Source organism: Oreochromis niloticus, linkage group LG3, assembly GCF_001858045.2.
Source record: "Oreochromis niloticus isolate F11D_XX linkage group LG3, O_niloticus_UMD_NMBU, whole genome shotgun sequence".
Lineage (NCBI taxonomy): Eukaryota > Metazoa > Chordata > Actinopteri > Cichliformes > Cichlidae > Oreochromis > Oreochromis niloticus.
Window position 1 is genome coordinate 27,976,287 of NC_031967.2, and position 14,454 is coordinate 27,990,740.

The following is a 14,454-nucleotide window of genomic DNA, read 5'->3' on the forward strand; positions in this document are numbered from 1 at the left end:
CACTGTAATGTTCTGTCAAATGTGATCAAGTTCTATGTCTATGTGTATTACTTCGAATTACTTTAACTTTCTATTTGGCTTGATACATGGATCAAAACATAAGACACAAGTCTTAATTTAATGTGTTAGGAGTTTTAATGTACAGTGTTTACTCAGATAATGGTGGTTTATGTTGAGTATTTTGTAATAATTTTTAAACTGTGAGTTGGCATTTATTTACACCATCTGTATTTGTTAATGATGGAAATATTTGGGTGTTGATGTTGGCTAGAATACAGTTTAAAATCAAAGAGATAATCTATTATGCTTTGTTGCTTTATATATATTATAACGCCAACTGTCACACTGGCAGGCTACACAAAATGGTACTAAGGGGCATCATAATCTGAGGGGGGGGCACCTTGGCATTTTTCTAAACTCAAGTTTCTCAGTCTAAAAATATAATTATTTCATGTCATTTTTGCTATTTTTTTTTATATTTATTCTGATTCCAGACGAGCTTTCCTTTTTTAATGTTGGTTAAACAAAACTGAAAAAATAAAGAACTAAATAGTGACCTTTTGAACTCTTAGAATTTCAAATAGATATAAACATTCTTTTTTGGTCACTGAATTTATCTGAAGCTTATTTTATCAGTTGAATAATAAATTCTTTGCTGTTCATCAACAGGACAGGTGGGTGCAATTTCATTCGAATGCTATTTTTGCAAAACTCGCCACTTCTGTAAAGGTTGATATGTGTTTTTGAAGTACAGGACAAATAAACTGTGAAATCTAATCAATTTCTTAATTTTTTTTTTTTTTGACTATGTAGTACAGACAACTAAAAAATTGCAAATGACAAAAGCATAGTGACAACATCTGTGTATGGACTGCCTGTGTTCCCAAGCACTTTAATTTCAGAGAAGGGCAGACAGAAGTGCATAATCTGTCAAAATGTAGCAATTATTTTATAATTAACCATATATACTATTTAATCCAATTTGAAATCCTGGCCTACAATCTCGATTACTCAAGAAACTGTTAAATCTGATAATCGTTGCTTGGTAATTTGTAATTATATAAGACAGTATAAAGAATTGTGGATCATTGAAACGATGGGACGAGGCGTGAGTTTCTCAAAATGGGCTCATTGAGTGCAGCACGGATAAGATCTTGGAGAAGCTTACGGCTGCCGTGAATACTCAGAACAAGACCTCTGAGCGCAAATTGGATCACATCTTGGGAAGTGCACTGTGGTCGTGTGTTCTCAGAATCTGCTCTTTGAGCACAAGAATGACAACATCACGGAGCGTAAGTCAGTCTGATAACATCATGGAGAAGCTCACGGCTCTCCAACAGGAGATTGAGTGACCAGTGTTGGACTGTTAGAACAGCATTGAAATTCATATGAGTTGTTCGCAGTAAAGTTAAAACCACCATCACTTCATGCGGATACCCCTTCGGCACCTGCTGTGGTCTCAAGGCTGGAGCTGAACAAAATACCCTGATAACAACTGTGTTGAGACTGTTCTTCCCATTCTATGCAAGGCCACCTGGGTTGGCTGGAAGACTGTTTACTTAGCCTGGCAGGGCGAAGGACACTGTCTCAGCTGAACTCTGGACACACACACACATGCACACAGACATATATACACATGTAGATGTACACTCATCCCCCCTCCCCCTCCAAACGCCTTCGACGCTTATTCCCTTCCGATGCTGACGGTGGATCATGGAGACCAGCGCATAGGCTGCAGGCCCAGATGTACTGTCTACATTGGCTGTCTCTCACCCTTTACCCACCCCTGTTGCTTGTCATGTGTTTCTTTGGTGTATTAAGAGTTTTTTTCATGTGCTATGTGCAGAGGTGTTTTTTTCTGTTCTCAAACTGATCTCGCTGTTGGAGCTCAGTCTGGGGGGAGTTATTTTTTTCTCCTTATCTTTCCTCATGTTGTGCTTTTTCCATGTTATACCCCTCTGACCTGTCTTCCCCATGTGATGTTTGTGTAATGTATGTATGGTCGGAAGGGTAAGACGGCGCTGGCACGGCTGGCAGCCTTAACCCAATTTCCCTCGGGATGAATAAAGTATGATCAATCGATCAATCAATCAATCATCTGTATGTCACATTATGGCAAAGTCCTTTCAAAAAAGATAATGATGGCAATATGCTTTTTAACAAAACAACTAGTAAACATTTTGGAAGCTAATCGACGGGAATAGGACTTATTGTTACAAGATGATGTTTTAAGCCACATTTAACACAGGCCACATCAGCTTTAAGAATGTGTAAACAGAATCTTATCATTAACTTTCAATAACTTTTTTCTCAACCATAAAGTGACATTCTTTACTAATTTTAATGGACCTTTCACTGTAAAATCAAATTTACACATTTTTCTATTCGCTAGCTGTAGTATTCATTAATCCACATTGTTTTAGTGTGAGCTGCCCAATTTTAGTGATATTGACTGTACAAGGCTACCTTTGTCTTGTTTCACATGGAACTTAATGCTTAGTAGCAATGTCTTTATGTAGACTTTATGTAGCTTCATGTAGTTTTTCGACAAGGAAGAGATCTCTACAGCTAATATCTCCCAAAACTAGGCAACTCACAACAAAACATTCTAGATGGATAAACAGCAGGCCAATGTGTGTCACGGCGGGTGACGCCGGTGTGTTGAGAGAACGTACCCAAAAGCAGACAATGAGAGAGAGAGGACACTGAACTTTAAACAAAAACGAGCCTTTATTCTGGCTGATGGCAGGAGTAAAAACAAAACAATGACAATGTGTACAGCAGATTTTGATGTGATCTGTCCCTTTAACGCTAAACCCAAACCTTGTTTTCAACAGAAGTGAAACATGCAGTCATTTTTAAAGTATTTTAAACAATAAAGAGTCCTTGTGAAATCTGAGGTAACATACAACTAAACCATCAGAAAATTCAATTGGTGACTGCTTACTATTCGGCTGAATGTATCAAATGCTTCAATGACAAATGAAAAAAGACAGAATTTATGAACCCAAGGATAATCATACATATAACAATTACAACTGTAATCATTAGTACACTCATCAAGTTCAAATGATGTCCATTTCAAAGTAATTGCTGGAAAGGACTTTGTCGAACTCGGTGCGAAATTCGGGATAAGAACTGTAAGTGCATGGCACTTCAAGGGTAGCTCCACAGGTGTGAGCAACAGGCCTTCTGTTGAGCCCAGTTTCAGCATTAAAGCACACCAGAATTTTGTCAACACATATCACAGAAGGTCCTGTGCAGAAGCGCAGGATTTTTCAGCTTTTTTTTGACAAAACGCTGAAGATGGTTACAGGTTGTCTGTTCTCCATGAGACAGCATCAATTTTGTTGTTTCAAATAGCTGCACTAGTCTTTTGCCTGTGGCCTTCTTTGTCTCATACAGAGACAACACACTTTCCTTGTCTGACAGTTTCAGCTGCAGACATGCCATGGGTGTGGAGAAGCAATCCATTATATACTTTGGCTCTTGGAGAATGGCCTTATGAGCCATTGTTTCAATGGCAGGCTGCATGTTGTTCTTAGGTGGTAGGAAGTGGGAACCCATCCTTGTAAAAAGGTCAAGCAGGGCCTCTTCATCGTTTTCATCCATTGTGCCTTGGAGAGCCTTCTCAACAGCTGATCTCTCAACAGGAGGGAGATAGTTGAGAAACAATGTCTACATCAACTGAGTCCATTCCATGGATACAGGCTAAAATGAAAGCATTTGAAAGCCTCACTGGAAAGACACCATGGTCTAGTAAGCCTTTCACCCATATCTGCCCAACTGCTTGCCATTCAGCCTCACTAAAGTCTGGCCTCAGCCTTGAAACTCGTTCATTTTCACCTTCACACTGTTCCAAAAATTGCTCCCAAAATGCAGTATAAACCTCCCTTGACACCCCAGCATCATCAACAGCATTTTCATTTACAAAGTTCATCTTTAAAGTCTCATTCATTATGCTACTGTCCATAAATACAGCCAAAAGATCATCAACAACTTTTATCCTGCGAATTGATACATGTAGGGGGCTCTGTGGATCTCCTGAATTTGATGGGGAAAGTTGGTTGCTTGAATCTAAAGGCAAACCTTGTGCGAGGAAATTCAGTCCATGGTCCTGAGTAAAAGACAAAACATGCAAATTCCATAAGAAATGCAAATGAATTGTACAGATTACAAAATATCAATGTTCTGAATATGTTTGAAATTTATTTGTCTAATTTTAGTTGGCTCTACATTCCCAAACCATGGTTGACACTGACAATGTATATATAACATTAACATTTTGGCCTGATGGAGCTCCTCGTATGCCTCACAGAAAATTATACAAGTGTTCTTTACATGCTCATACATGTATGAGTCATACCTAGTACAACAGTACAACGAAATTAGAAAATGTCCCACATTCCCACCAAGCACTACTAAACACAACAAAAACGACACAACACAACAAAATACAGTAACTTTAAAGTGATCATTATTTGTAATAATATCTTTCTTATTGCAACAAACCTGTTTGCCAGTGTCACTGTCAGATGAATCCCCATTGTCAACTAGATCTGGGACAAAATCATCTGTCTCACTGTCAGATCCAAGTAATGTCACCGGTGAATCTTCTTCAGTTATGCTGACAGAAAAATCCTCTTCAGATGAGGACTGAACTGTTGACGGTGTTTTATCTTTCGTGCAAATGTAAAATCTCAGGAGCTTCAATTTGGTTCGTTCATAAAGTTTGCCAACAGTCTCATCTAAAGGAATCGGATTTCTTTTAAAATCACAGACATCAATGACAAAGTCTTCAACTCTCCCTTTTGGCGAGTTCCCATCTGGAAAAGACAGGTCCTTTCCCATTTCCAAAATCTTAGCTACAGTTGTAGTTTTTTCCACAGTTGCATGTCTTGTTCCTCCACCATTTCTGGTTCTCACTTGACGGTATTCATTACTGCTTAAATGAAGCCATCCGATTTCTATTTTTCTGCAGGTCTTCTCTCCTGCAGTATTTCTGTCTTGCCATCCCTTCACCTTGCTTGTGGAACACACCTGATGGACCACACAGCACTCCTTTGGTTTTTGATCTTAGTTTCCGTGCCACAATTTTATCTCTTAGGTTCTGCAGAAGAGTCTCTTTATCTGTGCTGTACTTAGTTTGTTGACAGAAGGACTGGACAGCTACTCTGTCACCATATGTACTTATGTATTTTGCCATTTCTCCATCAGTCATGACGGACAGCACTGCCTTATCCGCCTGCAGACATAAAACATTAGAGAGATGCTATTAATGAAATCGAGTTTCTAGTTTTATTCTAGGAAGCCACACTGGCACACATGGAATACTAACTGTATTAGAAATACAGTTCTTAAACACTGTTCATGATCATTATCAAAAGTCACTTTGTCAATTTCTGTCTTATTACTTTACTGTTGCTGTATTAGTATTAGTATAGTAAAAGTAGTAGATATTTATATACCACTTTACTAAAAACTATTTCGCAAGGTAAGTTCCACCAAGTATTTTGTGCCATGGAGTCCATGTTATCATGATAACGGCACAGCCAGATAACAACATGAAGGTCGTGTCCAAATTCATGGGCTGCATCCTCCTGAGGATGCATTTGTAGACCGATTACGTCACAGCGACGCGCCAAAGGCTGTCCAAGTTCGTAGACTCCTCCGAATGCAGCCGACAAATGCGTCCTCCTTTTCCCCGAATTTGAAAGATGGATCGTGTGTCCTTCGTGGCCCACCATATGCCAGGATTCATAGCGCGGCCCAGCCAAACTCCAGTTTCCGGCAATGGCGGCCACTACTAAGTTTTAAAATTACTCTTATTAATCTTTCTGGGTCACAAAACAAACTTTTAACATAGAGAATGTGGTGTGTAAACTTCAAATATCTGCTCGGTTTATCAAGATATCGCATATTTGCAAAAGTGCTTCGACGTTTCCGGAGACATCTGTTACCCACCAGCTCGATAGCTACCCGAGAGCTCAACACTTCAGAGCACCATTCATAGGAACCGCTATCAAAAAGGAGCGGGATCTTTTGCGAGATCCCGAGTTACTTTTGCGAGATCTCGCAAAAGTTTGTCTTAATGGGGTTTTTTTCTCCCATGTCCCTTGTGGGGCTATGTACCTTATATACATAGTGTATAAACTCAAAAGGAGTATGGTTTCCTTCACCATCAAAAGGCACTCAGAAGCTGGGGTCAACTCTCGCAGGAAGAAGCAAAGAGGCTTGCCTGGGCCATGAAATGCTGCCATTGGACTACTGAAGACTGGAAGAAGGTATTATGGACTGATGAATGAAAATTTGAAATCTTTGGTTCATAATGCAGGATGTTTGTACGCCGTCGAGTAAGAATGGTTCCACAGTGTGTGGTGTCAACTGTCAAACATTGGGGAGGAAGGTTGTTTGTGAAGCGTATGTGTCTTTGAAAGTAATGATCAGTGAAAGGAATTAAAATGTGTAATAAGGCAAGTGGAAAAATATAAAAAAAACAAAATATTTGAACATTGAATTGTAGAAACATGCAGTGGAAAGTTTTGGTCTGAAGAAGAAGATACCAGTTTGGGTATGTTGTCATTCATGCAAACATTACTGACTAAAAATTTGCATTTTCTAGTATATCAAAACAAATAGGGGAGTATAGTATAAGATTGGCAGTGCTTAGAAGAAAACTACAGAGACAGTAAGTCAGTCTACCTGCCAGCTGGTGTATCAGTAATTACTGCATTTTAATTAATGCCATAATACATTTGACTTGGATACTTTCTAAAGCCATGAGTGGGACTCATAGTTGGAGCTTCATTGGTAAGTTAAAGTATCTTAAACTTTCTTGAAAAAAAGGAACAAACTTAAAATGAAGATGATGGCACTTAATGTGCACATCATTCACATATTCACACAAATTCCGTTTTTTTTTTCATCTTTTAAATGTCTATATGTTAACAGGCATTTCCATCATGTTAACATTAACATCTGGAATACTGGTAGGTAAACTTTTCTTCTGTGATCAACACATTCTGGTCTACATTTACTAAGTGCAAACTTGTGCAAACTACTACATGTGAGTTAGAAAGAAAATTTTAAAATAAAGATTTTTTTTTTTCCAATGATGATCCAATGGTGGAACAGTTACATGCATAATAAAACGAAAGTGCAGACTTAACATGGGTTTCTATCAGAAACACCATGACAGCTGAGATCAATACGATTCTGATTTTTTTTTTTTTTTTGCTCCCAGTGAAAATATAAATATGGCCCTCTCTGCTTTTATTAATAGTTACATTTTTTCTAATCAATTAGGTCAACTTCTTCACAACCTGGCACTGAAACAAAAAGCTGTCCAATCTTCAACCAGTGGCTCTGTGGGTATTGCTGGTAAGGCAGTTGATGGAAACAGAGACGCAAACTATCAAAGTGGGTCTTGCACACTTACCAATGTAGAATCTGATCCCTGGTGGAGGGTAGACCTGGTAAATGTCTATACAATTGGGACTGTAATGATAACCAATAAAGATGAATTGGAAAACAGGCTGGATGGTGGAGAAATCTGGATCGGAAATTCAACAACAATTAGTGACCCTGAAAGCATCAGGTGAAAGAGCTTGAGCTATGTCCATAAGTCAATAATCCTCATATCAGTAGACGTCTGCCTGTTACTGATTAATGTCCATTTTTTCCTTTCAACAATTTAGTGGAGCCACTTCAAAACGTTGCCTTAAACAGAGAAACAGTACAGTCATCCGTTAGTGCAGCATATGGGCCTTCAAAAGGTGTCGATGGATGCAGAAATGGAAACTTGTTGGCAGAATGCTGTACACATACTTTAGAAGATCTGGGTCCCTGGTGGAGAGTAGACTTGCTGGCTGTCTATAAAGTCTTAGTCTAAGTCCTGATCACAGCCTGTACACTAAGAAAATCTGCTGGAACTTACAATACAAATTGTGAATTATGATACTTTTCCACATGCTGAGCCACTACAACTGATTTTAGGATTCCCTCACCTGCTGAATCCCACTTTAGCCCCTGACTGTACTAATTTTCCTGTTTTGTTTTGTTGGGTTTTTTTAAGTCTCCTTTTCCTATGATCGTGTTTCAAGCTGAACATTTTCATTAGAATTAAAATTTAGACTGAAATAAAGTTTGTGTTCCCGTGTATTATATATGCACCACTTCATAAAGAAGCCATTCTTGCTTTACAAAATAGTAAGAGGCCCTTCCCTGCTCTCATTTCATGCACAGTGATGATTTGAATTTTGCAAATGAAAATTTTCTCAAAAGATATAGTCTTTAAGTCACAGGCTGTGTCCTTGTTTTTTCTTTCATTTGCATTGCTAGCATTTCCAGACAGGCATGACTAAACGTGTTGCAAACAGTTTTCACCAAAAACATGTTAAATGGACTGGTCCTTATGACTGCAGGGGTAAAACTGTTCAATCTTGCAAAGTACTTTATCAACACAATTTTTAGTTTTGATTTATTGCTAAATGTTGACATTATTCATGTCAAAGTGTAGTTTTTACAAAAATGTTTTTATACATAAAATGCAGTAGAAATAAAGCAGAAAATGATATTAAAACACAACATGGCCAGCCAATGGGGTGCAGTGCACTGAAAAAAGAACATGTTGGATTTACTTAATTCAGTAGTGGACAGTGGTCTAAGGAGCTTGGAAAGAAAAGCGTCTGGACTTCTTGAATTGCTTGAAGACGTTTCACCTCTCATTCGAGAAGCTTCTTCAGTTCTAAGGGTCAATGGTGGAGAGTCCCAGATTTAAACCCAGTGGGAGTTTCCCCCCAAAGAGGGACAAAGGACCCCCTGATGATCCTCTACCTAATCACATGAGCCAAGGTGTGAAAGTGGGTGTGGGTCCCAATCAGCCAGGGTTTCGGGTGAGCTCATTGTGAAACCTGGCCCCACCCTATCATGTGATTTCCTGAGGTCAGATGGCCCAGGATGTGAGTGGGCGTTAAGGCGTCTGGGAAGGGATCTCAAAACTGGATTATAGATGCAGACAGTTGGTGTCGTAAACCACCGCCTCTGTTCAAAGATGGTCGCTCACAGTGGACGTAAATGGCTTCTTTCACTCCTCTTTCAAACCATCTGTCCTCTCTGTCCAAAATGTGAACGTTGGCATCCTCAAAAGAGTGACCTCTGTCCTCTAGATGCAGATGAACTGCTGAGTCTTCTATGTTGTGCCATGCACTTATGAAGTGGCTGTTTGGTCTCTCCGATGTAGAGGTCTGGGCATTCCTCGCTGCACTCCTATCTTTATCTGGGTTGCAGGGGGGCTGGGGCATAACCCAGAAGTGATAGGGTAAGAGGCATACCAAGGTAGGGCATCATACCAAGAGGTCAGATGCCCTACCTTAATGATTTGAATTTAGGAAAAATGAAGATCTTTAAGTCAAATGCTTTGTGTTCTTGTGTTTCTCATTTGCATTGCTGCCTGTCCCAAACAACAACACAACTGCTGTAACACAAGAGGGGGAGTTTATTTATTCTACAATATTTAATCCACAAACAAGAATTTTGAAAATTACACCTGAAAGGCCAACCTTCAGCTTGGAGAATTTAAAAAAAAAAAATTGTGTCTTTCTGACCAGATTATTTAAAACATAGTTATATACATTGTTATTTTAAAGATAAATATCAATCATGTAGCTTTTGTGAAACTCAATATAAACAGGTGCTCCCTATTCTACAGAAGCCATTTCCATTCAGTTTACATCTGTCCACTACTTTCTCTTCAACAGATCCCTCAGAGGAGACGAGTGGTTCTGGATGTCTGGATGTTCCATGAATTTCCTAAATTGGCCACAAGATTTTGTTCCTGACAGCTACTTCAGCACCTGTGGAGGCGTGGCCAGCATGGACCACTTCCTCTGGCAGGACCAGCCCTGTGAGGAGAACCTCAACTTCATCTGCCAATCAGGTTTTACTTACACCATCTTAAGGTTTATGTGCAATTATTATGCATTACTTTGATTTAATTGTTACTCATGTCATTTCAGGTGCTGACGATGGCGTGCAGAGTTTATTTCTCCAGCACCAAGGATCCAACAAGTCCATAGGAAAGGAGATGACACAGTATAAACTGTGATGCATAGTTTTTGTTAGAAATAGTTATGACTTAAAACCTTTTTTGTACTCCTTTAAAACTATTTTGCCAAAAATTCAGTAAATGCACAAAAACACCATGTTTTCTTTTTCATATCACCAATACTAATGAAACACTAAGTTGAAGTCATATATAAATAATTTCTGTGTAGATTTTTCCTGTCTGATTCATAGTAATGCTCATAGCAATTGTAGTAACTGTATTTATACAAAGCAAGTAAGCTTACTCCTTTACATTATATATAGCAATATATGCCTATAATAACTAGGTCTAAAGTTATGTCTGTAGTGATGAAATATTTCAATAAAGCCAGAACAGAATTACTAATTCATCCAATTATGAAATATTCCAATATCACACAGTTTATGTGTGGGAAAAGAGCACACATTTTTAAGCTATTTCTGACACAACACACACACATTGAAGTGTCAAAATGTTATTTTTCATTTGTGGACAATGTAAAGTGTAATGAGCTATTGTGTTGTGCAATAAAGATTAGTTTGTGACAAAATGTAATGTGGATGTGGTTTGTGTATTTTAACACGACATTCCAAACAGTTTATTTATGCTCTTTAAAAATGATAACATAGATTCAATGGGTTGATGTTTTTTATATACATCAAAATAAGGGCAAAAATGTATAATAAATCAAATCAATTTACAGTACTAACAAGATGCTAAAATCTTTAAATAAATAACATCAACTTATGTCACTGATGCATCCCCTATCTTGGTTTTTGTCTGCAGCGCTAACAATACGATGATCTAGTGAGACACAATAGATAGACATTGCAATAATCGTGAAATATTCCTTTACATTGAGTGACAATTAATTGAATGGTAACTGTAGTCTGCATAACTTACAGGGTGATCTTTGTTCTCAGTCTGATGGTAAAGAGGTAAATAGCCTTCAAGGCCTAAAGAAAGTGTTTAGACTCCTGGACGAGTCCAACAGATACAGAATATGATGTATGCTGGTTGTAGAAAGGTTTTAAAGCTTTAGATTTAAACTGTCATTTTCACTCATTAATGTGAGTCTGCTGCCATTTATGCTAACATCAATTGGTGACATTTACATGTTCTCATGGACCGACGCAAATAAAGCAGTACAGTCAGCCCAGGACACTGTTACAAAGGAGAATCTCAATCTAAAGACTTCCTGTTTAATTTCTCTGGGAGTGAAAGGTCCTAAGTGTAGGTGAAGTCAAAGAGTGGCACGATAATCTCTTTCCATTCTGATGCTGATATATAAGGCTGATTTTAAATCTGCTTTTTGATTTATGGCAATAATATGTGGGAAATGATTGAGAAATGCAAAAGCAAACCAGCAAAGAATTAAGCAATCAGGTTTGCCAGAGGTAATCCAGCCAGCACAGGACCACCAGTGTGTCTGTAACTGGCCTTGTGCTGGCCCATGTGTGGGCCACATCTGGCAAACCAGATCTGAGCCACCAAAGGCCCGTCATTCTTTGCGGTATGTGGGTCATGTGTAAGCACACTGTGTGGGCCAGGTCTGGGCCATAGCAATTTTGCTATGTGGGAATTGGTTTGAGCCAGCAGGGCTTATTGCATACAAAGAGGAGAAAGAGGCAAAACCATGTAACTTCTGGATAATTTATAGTACCATAGTCACACAGGGGTGAAAATGAGCTGGTGGGGTTTTGTTTTTTTTTTGTTATTGTTGTTTGTTTGTTTTGCTTTGTTTAAATGGCCTGTATTTATATAGCGCTTTACTAGTCCCTAAGGACCCCAAAGCGCTTTACATATCCAGTCATCCACCCATTCACACACACATTCACACACTGCTGATGGCAAGCTACATTTTAGCTACAGCCACCCTGGGGCGCAATGACAGAGGCGAGGCTGCCGGACACTGGCGCCACCGGGCCCTCTGACCACCACCAGTAGGGAACGTGTCTTGCCCAAGGACACAACGACCGAGACTGTCCAAGCCGGGGCTCGACCTGGCAACCTTCCGATTACAAGGCGAACTCCCAACTCTTGAGCCACGATCGCTCCCTTGTTTAGTTTTTTATTTTTATGGCACAACATCAGAACCACTGCAGATGTCTATTCGTTGTGCTTCTTCAGCATCTAGTTGGCCCTTTAGAAGATGAGGGAGAATAAAGGGAGAAATGTTTTTTTTAAATGGGGGGTAATTTTGAGTTCAATGTTTCTATCAACTCAACAAACATCAACAAAAACTGTTTGTGTGCAGTTGTCACACAACTGGAAACTGGAAATCTAAAGCCTACATTTAACTCCTCAATTTTAAATCAGGTATTATGAAATGTCCAGCAAAACAAACCATACTAACAATCTACTAACTTATTGTGTTATTTAAAGGTTGCATGAAAATACGCTGCAGTTTAGCGCAGGATAAACAGATTATTTTGCTGTACTGTCATGGATTTGTTCCGAGTTTTAGCTTACAGTGATTAGATTCATTCACTGAATTCCACCTTTACATCAGCTTTAAACAGTCTAGTATAAATGTACTGTGAGTATACAGGATGGATATTAGCCAAGCCATCGGGTTGCATCTTGTTGAATTCAGTTTTGTAAATCAACAAAGAGCATTAAACCTCAGAGCACAGCACAGGTCACCTGATCACAGCCTGTACACTAAGAAAATCTACTGGAACTTATAATAGAAATTATGAGTTATGATACTTCTCCACATGCTGAGCCACAACAACTGATTTTAGGATTCCCTCACCTGCTGAATCCCACTTTAGCCCCTGACTCTACTAATTTTCCTGTTTTGTTTTGTTGTCGTTTTTTTTTAAGTCTCCTCCTTTTCCTCTGCGTATGTTTCAAGCCAAACATATTCATTAGAATTGAAATATAGACTGCACTAATGTTCGTGTTCTCATGTACTATATATGTACCACTTCATAAAGACGGCTCATTTACTCAGTTCATGCTTATGCAAAATAGTAAGAGGCCCTTCCCTGCTCTCATTTCATGCACAGTGATGATTTGAATTTTGCAAATGAAAATTTTCTCAAAAGATATAGTCTTTAAGTCACAGGCTGTGTCCTTGTTTTTTCTTTCATTTGCATTGCTAGCATTTCCAGACAGGCATGACTAAACGTGTTGCAAACAGTTTTCCTTATGTATACTGAGGTGAAAACTGTAAAATCTTGCAAAATATTTAACACGTCCAATTTTTAGTTTTGATTTATTGCTAAATGTTGATATTATTCAAGCATTTTAAAGTTTAGTTTTTCCAAAAACATTTTTATATAAACTATTTCACTACATGCACTTAACAAGTTTAACAAATATTATTTTACAAATATTATTAATTTAAAGCCAATGTAAAAGGCAAATTACGTTTGACGTCATTTTAAACAGCTGCAAAATACTGAGAGGTCAGATGCCCCGCCTCTTAATGATTTGAATTTAGCAAATATTGTCAGAAGATGCAGATCTTTAAGTCAGGTGTTGTTGTGTTTTCTCATTTGTATTGCTGCCTTTTCCAGACAGGCATGTTTGTTTTTTTCAGTTTTGACTCAAACCACAAATAACTTGCTGTAACATAAGCGGGGCAGTTATTTTATCTACATTATTTAATTCACAAAGATGGATGTGAAAGGAATTTCATTTAGACTTTTGTTCAAGTAACCAAAAAAGATAACATTTTTTTGTTGTGAATTTTTCTTTTTATCATATTTTTTTTAACTCAGTTTGGACTGAAAGATTCATGTGGAAAAACAAACCTTCAGCTTTCAAAATTTAAAAAAAAAGATGCTTTTTCAGTGTCTTTCTGACCAAATTATTAAAAAACAGTGGTATATATTATTATTTTAAAGCTAATTATTAACCATGTAACATATACGAAACTCAGTATAAACAGGTGCTGCCAGTAGTACATCAATGGCAACATTTTCATTTAATTTCTCTTTAGATGTTTTTATTTTAAATTTTGGCCACATGATTTTGTTCCCTGTGGAGTGAACCTAAACATCATCTGCCGATCTGGTTGGGCTTCTATCGTGTTAAATGCATGTATGCAAATATTGCAAAACTGCAATTTCAACAGCACATTTCAGTTTTTCTACATGACAAGTGTGTAAAACTACAAAAAAATCTCGTGTAGCTCACTGCCCAGATGTCCTGTATTTATGAAACCTTATATTTTTATTTGACTGATGAAAACTTTCCTTTTTTACAGGAATTTCTTTTGTACACAGTAAAAAGTTTTTTCTGTCATGTAACTGTTTATCTAATACCTATGTGGTGTAGTATAAATGGCTTTTGAGGAGCTTTTTGTCAGCAGGAAAAGTTGTACACCTATAAAAAGTCCACAAATGTGTATGCCCTGC